The following is a 10,411-nucleotide window of genomic DNA, read 5'->3' on the forward strand; positions in this document are numbered from 1 at the left end:
AGTCAAGAAATGCCAACAGCTACCAGAAACCGAGAGAGGCAAAGAACAGATCCTCCACCAGAGCCTTCAGAGAAAGCATGGCCGGCCTTACTGACACCTTGATTTGGGAATTCTGCCTTCCAGAACTGTGAAATAGAATTCTGTTGTTTTAAGCCACCAGGTTGTGGTAGTTTGTTATGACATCCCTAGGAAATGATAGAGGGCCTTGTGCTTCCTCACTGATTCTAGTCTTGCTCTGATGGGCAATTATTTTTGTTTTTCTGGAGCTGGAGTGGTTTAAAAGTAAAATAAAAGGCTGATAGAGAGTTAGGGGAGGGATTATAGGGAAGGAAATCTGATGGTGAGTTATTGTAATAATTTAAGAAAGAGGCCATAGGAGTGTTGTCAAATGGCTAATTTTCAAAATCTTAAAACAACAGAATTCTCATACAGATACATACTAAAGATTTACTGAACTATTAAGGAAATAAGCAAGAAGCAAAGCTAGTTTATCTTGCTAGTTCATTATATCGAGATACACTGCCCAACGTATATAGAGTCAGTGAAACAACAAAAAGGAATCTGAAATGAGATTGCTGAATTAGAGTAACAACAACAAGAAGAACAGATTATTTTCCTTAATGGCCAGAAACATAAATTTTGTTTATCCTCTTCACCAGGAGGAAACCATTTGCATTACAACCAAAAAAATTAATATGTGCACTTTCTCACTTTTCTGTAAGTTAATATCTATGGTTGCCAAGTTGCAAATGTTCTCATGGACACCAGTAAACATCCAGTCGAGAAAGTTAACATTCTTAAAGCTGATGATCTTTAGGTGAGCTTGTTACAAAATGCCATAGTTCAACAGCAAAATTCGTGCAGTTATCTTTTTGCCTGACTTTCGAGTTTTAAATAATGTTTCCTTAATATTTGATATTCAAGTTAAGAACAGAGAGAAGTTTAGATACCTGTAGCTTAGAGATCATGTAAAGAAAGAATTTATAAGACTAATCTTTACCTCATTGTTAAGGAGAATTAAATAAGTTAACATATGCAGAGCTCTTAGAGGAGCACCTCCTCCAATATTCTCCCATTATCTTACATTAGGCTGATATAATTTGTGTGGAAAATCTTCTAGGAGGATATATTTCAATAAAATACATTTGTATTCCTGCATTCAATAACATCTGAGTAGCTACTGTGTATATGAACTCACGTAAAATTTCAAGATCTTTATTGTATTGCTAAGGAAAAGAATAAAATATCACCTAATAACAGTTAACTACATTTTAGGAACTGCCAAAATATGTGATTCCCTTCTACCCTAGGTCTTATGTGTTTCTTGGAGAATTTTCCCGTGCTGCAGGAAGTTAATGAGACAGGATTACAAAGCTGATGAGATACTCGATTCCAAAATGACCAGGAAGGCATCTTGATTTTGCTTGAGTAGAACATAGAAAAAACAAAATTAGGGCTTGATGAATTCCATTCACATAATTTGTCTTCAAAACAGACTTAGTTACAACATGAACTTCCTTGGAAATATGATATAAGCAGAGGTCTTTGTTGACAGCTGATGAAAAAATATAATGGTTTTTTTTTGGTTACATAAAATCGTTCAACGATTTTGAAAGGAGCTGAAAATGTACTAGCAATTTCTATTTTGTTGGCTATACAAAAGAGAACTTTATGCCAACTCATACAATTAAATTTTTATTTTTAACTTTGGAATCTATCCACAATTGCACATATGATGTGATAAACATAAGAAACTTGTTTCCAGGATGCCACTTCTGACACGTGAATTCAATGAAAGTGCTCACACTTAGTTCCCACAGTGCCTGGTTCACAACTATTATAACATTTATAGTATTATAGCATACTTTTTCTTACTGTCGCCCACAATGGAATAGTAACTCCTCAGAAACCATGCTATTTTCAATACAAAATTATAGTGCATTGCCTGACACAACCTAGATTCTCAACAAATAAGTGTTAAATTGTAAAGTATTCATAAATAAAGACTTAGGGGCATTTTGTCACATAATGAAGTTAAGGTAAGTTTGCCAACATATATATATACCTCTGAAGGTGATTTGCCTCACTTTGTCCAATAACTGTATAAAAAATTTTCTCAGAAGGAAATACCATTAAGAATTTAAGAATTTATAATCCAAAGCATCAAAGCTCAAAGCATTAACATTTGTGTGGGGAAGGGTGTGAGAGAGAGAGAGAGAGAGAGAGACAAGAAGAGAGGGAGAGAAAGAAGGGGAAGAGGGAGAGAGATTGAGGGAAACAAGAATATGCCATTCCAAATTATGCCACTTTGGCATATTTATTATTTTGAATTAATGTTACCTCAAAAACAGCAGTTTCAAGGACTTTCTTGCTTCCATTATGTCTCTTGCATATCACCTCTACTGATGACTTCACATACATCAGTCACCATGGTTCGAAGGCACATGATATTGCAATATGCACTCAGTACTTAAAAGATAGCTGTGAAGGATGGTGAATTAGATATTTAAGCAATAGTCCATAGTTATAGTCAGAGTGAATAAGTCAAATCTTAGGACCCATAGAATTCAAGGAAAGATGAGGAATTTGCAGAATCTTGATTAATCAAGTAGATACTAGATATCAAAGCAGAACTAAGAATCCACTGGGATATGCAGGAGGACCAGAATCAGGAAATCTGGCTAGAGAACGTATAGAATTATCACCATTTTCTAAGGAGGCTGTTCTCTGCAATGAAATTTTTCTTGAATTTGGAGAACATGAGGAACCTTATCATCTGTTCGCCACAAACAGGAAAAAGAGCAGTGTGTATCTATAGCAATGTATGTCTACACAGATATAGCGAGTTCAGTAAGTGAAACATTAAGTGAAATCTAGGATTGAAGGTGAAAGCTAGTGCTATTTTTTAGTTTAAGAATACCAAAGGGGACGTCTGGTGGCTTAGCAGTTGCGCATCTGCCTTCGGCTCAGGGCATAATCCCAGCTACTCTACTGAATAATCCAGCTCCTTGCAGAAAGCCTGCTTCTCCCTCTACCTCTCTCCTTCTCCCTATGCCTCTGCCTCTCTATCTGTGTCTCAAATAAATAAATAAATAAATAAATAAATAAATAAATAAAATATTTTTTAAAAAGAATACCAAAAGCAGAGCTCTATGGAATTAGAATGAATTTTAAAAAGTAATTCTTTTGATTAGCTAAATATGTCAAAGTCCAAGGAATATCTATTAAAAGACACAGACATACACACACACACACACTCACACACACACACACACACAAATGAATACTCCAAAGTTGGTTTAAGCCACATGTATACTCACCGGAGATAGCTAGATTGCCTGTTATACAGGCTCATCTTGAATTCTGCATTTCCTCTTATAAATCAACTCACTCAGCTCTGAAAGTAAAGATGACATAACACAATACAAAATTTTGTTATTTAATCAGGAAAAATTCAAATCCTTTAATGGGATCAGCATATGACAGGAACTCTTAACTGAGGGAGTCCTTCTAATTAGGTGAAGGGAAATGGGCAACTCAAAGAGTTTGAGTTGACAGCATAAATTTAAGGAAATTCAATTCTGTTGACCATGTGGTAAATATACAACATTTTAAACATGGTATTTCCTCTGCATGGGATATAGTTCTTGACACACTTGCCCCTTTGTGCAATTAATTCATCTCACTTGCCTTTCAAATTTCAGCTCAAGTGCCTTTCTTTTCCCCAGGGAAGGCTTATCTCATTCCAAGTGAGTGTCCTTTTTCTGTCCATTTTTACCTACATAATCCTTTATACAACTATGTATTAATGTCTTTCTCCCCCCCACAAGACTATATTTTTTTCAAAGATTTTATTTATTTATTCATGTTGACACAAAGAGAGAGAGAGAGAGAGAGAGGCAGAGACACAGGCAGAGAGAGAAGCAGGCTCCATGCCGGGAGCCCGATGTGGGACTCAATCCTGAGACTCCAAGATCATGCCCTGGGCTGAAGGCAGACACTTAACCACTGAGCCACCCAGGCATCCCACACACACACAAGACTATAGAGACTATGTCTATCTTTGTTCAGTAATTTAACTCTACCTAGAGTTTGTTCAGTATTTTAACTCCACCTAGAATACAGCTTTTCACATCCTAAGAACTGAGAAATATTTCCTGAGTACACAAATGAGTCAACGTCATCACCAACAGAAGCTATATTTTTAACTCCAATGAAAACAAGTAAAATACAATCCATTTGTCTGAAAAGATTGGATGAATAGAAGTAGCACAGAAAATGAATATTTTCACATCTCAATGAATTGGATGAATAGAAGTAGCACAGAAAAAAAATCAGAGGGAAATGAAGAGTCAAATACAGACTAGTACTGAAATTTCCACCTTCAAAAGAAAAAAAAATCCGTTAAGTTTGGCAACTCTCCTCTCTTCAGGCAATGCTTTTCGTAAACCCAGTTACTGAAACCAGATTACAAAGTAAACAGAGTAAGACAATACAGTAATTAGCTGTGCCAACAGAGGATGCTTTGAGAGGTGGTTTTAGTCATGTTCCCATTGCAAGCAGCAGTGGTGTACCCCTCTGGAGCTCCCAGTCATTACTGTGATGAGCAGAGTTGGAGGGAAATCAGTGGAAATGAATCAAGAGCCAGGAAACAGACACCATGATGAAAACCTGAAGGAATCAGGATTATTTCGTTCCCAGCAAAAGTTGGCAAATTAAATAATGGAATGGTATGGATGGTGAGCAGCTGTTCTTCATTCCCAAGGAGGACAGGTAAGGGAGGAAAGGATTCCAGCTCAGGATAAGGAAGGACTCATTGTCCCTCCTGTTCCAGTCCAATATACCCTCCAGCCCACGGCCACTTGTCTCAGGTGACCTCTTACTTCTCAGTGCTAAGCCTCTTCTATCTCTTTACTCATGGCTCTCCTTAAAAGTCCTTCTCATAAAAAACTTCCTCTGATTCCAAAAGTTGGTGAAAATTCTGCAGCGATTATTTGAACTTATTGCCACTGAAACCTTTTCAAAACATTTGCTTAAGACAAAAAGCCTCAAAGGTCTCAGATTTCTTTAATATCTTCAGTCAAAATGAAAAATGGATTGGCATAGATGAAACACACAAATTCTCCATAATACGGGGTACATACTGGGGAAGACAAGATTTCTAAGGAGACAGATGCCAGGTGGTGTTGTTGCCTATTGGCTCAACAGTATCTTTTTAAGCTCTCCATCAGTTGCAGTCCTGATTAGAGGCCCAGTTAGTGAAGATGGAGAGGATGAAGTTACAACATCCCTTATGGACTTAAAATAGCACGTCCTTGAAATAGCAGAGGGTCATCAGCATTTACTGAGCTGTATACGATAACCAACTTACTGCATTATCATTTCTCCCCAATCCTGGGCTTCTCTTCCCCTTGCTGGGACTGGCAAGTACCAAAATGACAACAGAGAGTTCAGAGCAAATGAGGGTGAATGATATTCAGAACATCTTATCTGGCTTCAGTATTTGTAAGCGCTGATAGACATTGAAGGATATTTTCAAGCAGAATGATTCTTTTCCTTTGCTAATTCAATATCCCAAACTATCATTGAGAATTGGTCACTTAGGGCTTTATTGGTATAGTGTACTAAAGAGTGATTAATAAACTGCATTAATTTCATGGCCTTAAAAAAAATTCATGGTCTTGTATGGGTTCTTTTTCCTATTAAATAATACAACAAATCTAGTACTTAATTAGATACAGAATTACTATTAATTAATCACTATTAATTTAAATTCATTATCAATCTTAAAGTCTAGTGCAACAGTTTATACAAAGTCCAGAAACTTACATGATAAGAACTCAAGTAAATTTATTTAATATCAATAAATAAATAAATAACATGAAACTATCAGAAAACCAAACTCTTGGCTACTTTAATCTATGAAATTCCTAAATGAAACCCTTAGCAGAGTCACAATTCTTTATGAGAACAAGCTAGAGGTATCCCATGTTCTAAAATTTTAAGAATGATTTATGTCTTGAATTTTAATTGCATGGGGGCTTATGTATGTATATGCACGTATATTTTAAGTAAAGAGAGTAGGTTTTACGTGTTTCCACAAGTCAAATTAAGTTTTGAAAATACATAAGATCTATATTTGCATTCAAAAATTAGAACCCAAAGGGGAAAGTATGAAAAAAATTAATTAAGATGGGGTTATAGTAAGACCTGATTTACAACCTTAAGTGAACTGTTCAAATATTCTAATAAGCCACATATTTGCTTTGTGTGATTTTAATTTCATCACACAAAACTGAACAGAACAAAAGTTATAAATAACAAGAGCACCTATCACTGCTCAAATGAAACTAGACACCAATAAATAATAAGTAAATACTTAAACAATCCAAGCAACTTTGAGGCTCAGTGCTAACAATGTTATTTCATGTGACCAATTTTATAGCATTCTTTTCTAGAATCAGTGAATTTAGGGCTGCCACAATATTTCATCTTTTGGTCTGCATTTATAGAGCAGATTGGGAGGAAAGTGCCTATGTTACAGTCCAACTAGAAAGAATTTGTGCAATGCTTCCAAGTTTCTAATTGTATAAATATTCATGTTTCCATACTGCATGTAATAATTAAAGTAGTGTGTTCTACTGCAAGAAAGCCCATTTTTCATATCGGACGTTACCCGTGGTAACATGGACCAGAAGTGCAGATCTGTGTTCTGTTACACATGCTTTTCATTTAGTGTCTAAGAATGATACAGCCATGTGATAGGCAACCAAAAAAAAAAAAAAAATAGCAAGTTGATGGAAAAGTGCCTTGGAAGTAGAGTATCTTTTCTAATAAATGTTTTTATTTATGGAAATCGATTAAATTTAACCAGGTCAAGGCTTCTTCTTCAAAGCAGCATTGGAAAGTTTCACCCAAGCTCACGATAATCAAGGTGATCCTTTATCCATGTGATAAGAGTAATAATGTACAAGGAACACAACTGCCTGCCGGGTAAGACTAAATGATCTTCCCTATGTGAGAAGCCTTTGAAGAATGTCACTTAAAAATAAATTCCTCCACAGTTTTTCTCACCCTTGTTACTCTCTTCTGGCTCTGCTTCTTCTACATCCACAAATAAGGTAAATGGGAGATGATCAAGCCACCTACTACTTCTGAATAAATGGAGCTAAACTTGCCAAATTAGGGAGACTATTTTTCATAATAGCTACCTCCAATGGGCTTCCACCACGTGCCAAAAAAAAAAAAAAAAAGGTGCTGGACACATCACACATTGTCACTAATTCTTCTTGTCACTACAAACTTGTGATAGACACAGTCGAACCAAAATCAGAAACCAGGTCCTCTCATCTTCAAAGGCCACATTTTTTCCCACCCTGCCAGATTTCCTCACTGTGAGACCCGTGCTGGAGCTCCAAAAAGGTACAGAGTCCCAATGTTCCAACTGAATTAATGAGTCAGCAAAATAGGTGTGCACAGTCCACAGAGCCAAAAGCAGAAGACAATTTCTTGCCTATTTGGAAGCATTTCTCTTAAAGGTCAGTTGTACTCAACACAAAGACAATCCAATGATTTTACAGAGTAAGATCCCATACGCACAGATAATAGGAGCTAATTGAGTTACAGGGTCATATGGAAAGAGAGCACCTTGGTTGCAGCTATATACACAACAGAAAAGTAGAACTCTAAGTCTCAGGATGCTTAAATGTGGAGAAAGCAAAGCAAATGTGCACAAGCAGCCCTGTGTGAGGCCCTTGCCTGAACCTTGTCTCTCAAGTGGCCAAAGAAGGACAGAGGAAGGGCAGTGTCACCTATACCCATTCTAGGGGCTAAAGAGTGTCAGCTGAATGTGAATGTGTTATGTCATCCCATCTCACAATCTAGTGCCTTCAAGATCAGATCCACCTTTCTGTTAACATAAACCACTGGTACTTTTATCCATGGCTCTGTCTCTCCAGGGTACCAAGATTTCTCCCTGTGCTCTACATACACCATCGGACAATTATCTAGCTTAATAGATCAAATAAACGATTCTTGCCTTTCAAAAATTTCTGCTTATATATAAAAGGAGAGTTTTCTTATTTTCTATTGAGCAGAAACTGGATACTAGTATTAACTTTCTGAACATTAGACTATTCTTACAATTTTTGCTAAAACAAATATTCGCAAAAGAAATTAATGCAAAAGGCAACCTTTCAGTTTGATTTCTAAGACAATCTAGGAAAATGAGTATGCTTTAGTACTACTCTAACCATATGGATTTACAGATTACAGCAAACTGGCCCAATTACTGAGGTTTATTAATGAAATTCCCCAGGTACTGGGCCTTGGTATCATATAATACATAGAATAATCTTAAAAACGAGGTTTTTCTTGATTTATTCCACAGTATTTTTTAAATCATTCACTGTGTTTAATAGCAACATTAATATGGTCTGAGGACTTGCCAGGTGAATACACTTGTTATTATCATATACACACTCCCATTGAGAGACATTTGGAGCTAACATAAGTGTAATCCTCTCACACTGAACAAAAATCTGTTGCCAATTTTTTTATAAGTGACAGTAAAGACCATAATTTATTTGGCTATTGAATTTGTTCCAGCTGCATATAGTATCAATATTATGGATGGGAAATAACTATACAAAAGTAAACCACACGGCAAAAAAATGGAATATATTTAAAACTCCAAAATATAAAATATTTTCGTGGACATTGACTTTTATATATAAATATTCTGAAACATTTATGTTAAGTATATTTCTCTTATTCACATTGTTTGAAAGAAGTCCTATCGTAAACTCTGAGAAATTTTGAAGAAGATTAAAATGTTCTCAAGTGACTTATGAAATTAATATAACTTCCTCTGTGTCCCCAATGTTAACAGCCAGATTCACAAGTTTCACTTGATTCTGAACAACTAATTTCCTAGGTTTAAAAAAAATAGTCCTTATAATAGCTATGGTTTCCAATAAGCTGTCATTTAATGGTCTGGTTTGATAATTACTCCAAACTCCATAAGAAATGCAACATTTCCAACACATATCAAGCAACACACCTGTGTCCTCTGCAGAGCCTGGCCTCCTATAATCTCCATGTGAGTGTTTTCAACCCCGTTGTGCTTTTTGGGTCTCCTCCATTCATAGAGGGGCACAAATGGAAACGTTTTGATGTATGTTAATTGATGTTTGTCCAAGCATTATGAAGTAATAATCCACAGGAGCCACAGAAGCTTTTACAAGGCAAAGTCAAGGGAACAATCAAAGTTTTCAGTGGATTATTGCAAGTCCACACCCAGGCAAAGCTGACTTATAGCTTTTCATCCTTCCACAATGATACTATAAATAAAGCAAAGAAATTTTTGTTCTCATCTAATCCTCTCTATTATGTGGTCTTGTATGCCGTCTCACGCAACTGGTGCAGTCTATACTGCAAGCTCACCATGAGGCAGGGGTAGGTGACAGAGCTGTCTACTGACCTCACAACCTAACCCAATGGGACCTTGAAGGCCTGGCATGTTTCTATTAGACAAATCTCCGAAGTATAAGAAAAGAACTCATAAATCCAAAGGAAAAACAGGTTTTGGAAAGTTGAAGTTAAGAATGCACCAACTGCATTCTCAGGAAAAAACAGAAACAACTACATTTAAGTTGTTGCTCAGTGAAACCGTCTGGCTTTTGCTTCCATTTAGCAAAAGTAAAAATAAAGAGCACTCAAATGTATGACACGGCACCCTATGCTTCTCCTTCAAATTATACAAAGAACAAGCTATAGCTGTCCATGGACAAGAAATGAGAAATCATCGTCAGCACAACTGGAGTAAATTACTGTGTCATTCCAGCTACAATGATCAGTATATTTGAATGCCAAGAAAAGGCATAAATTGACTCCCTACTATGTGGTTCCTTGTTTTTACAAAGGGCCTCAAGGCATTAGCAACTCTGTGTGTTCACTTAATTTCTTGGAATTATGTAAATATACATATGATGTAAGAAAAATAAATTAAGCAACACCTCCAAGCCATGCTCATTTCAACTGCCATCAATCATTACTATTTTGTCCTTTTTTTTTTTTTTTTAATTTTTATTTATTTATGATAGTCACAGAGAGAGAGAGAGAGAGAGAGGCAGAGACACAGGCAGAGGGAGAAGCAGGCTCCATGCACCGGGAGCCCGACGTGGGATTCGATCCCGGGTCTCCAGGATCGCGCCCTGGGCCAAAGGCAGGCGCCAAACCGCTGCGCCACCCAGGGATCCCGTATTTTGTCCTTTAAAAAGATCAGAGTGTAAGTGTACAGTGAGTGCACGTGTATGCAAGTGTGTGTTGCCTACAACCCTTCTACCTGGCAAAAAGCCCACTTCATGATACACTGTATTTGGTCATGACACAAAACTAACAAATCATGCCT

General features: G+C 36.6%; 1 long non-coding RNA gene across 1 annotated transcript; it reads right to left on the reverse strand.

Annotated features, from left to right (window-relative positions):
- Positions 1–1,293: 1,293 nt before the first annotated feature.
- Positions 1,294–9,141, reverse strand: LOC102153884. The gene is made up of 4 exons (XR_005373765.1): positions 9,062–9,141; positions 3,321–3,397; positions 2,341–2,481; positions 1,294–1,423 (listed from the first exon to the last, which is right to left on the reverse strand). It is a non-coding gene; the product is annotated as an uncharacterized LOC102153884 (long non-coding RNA).
- Between the last annotated feature and the right edge of the window lie 1,270 nt (positions 9,142–10,411).

Source organism: Canis lupus, chromosome 19 (genome assembly GCF_011100685.1).
Source record: "Canis lupus familiaris isolate Mischka breed German Shepherd chromosome 19, alternate assembly UU_Cfam_GSD_1.0, whole genome shotgun sequence".
NCBI lineage: Eukaryota > Metazoa > Chordata > Mammalia > Carnivora > Canidae > Canis > Canis lupus.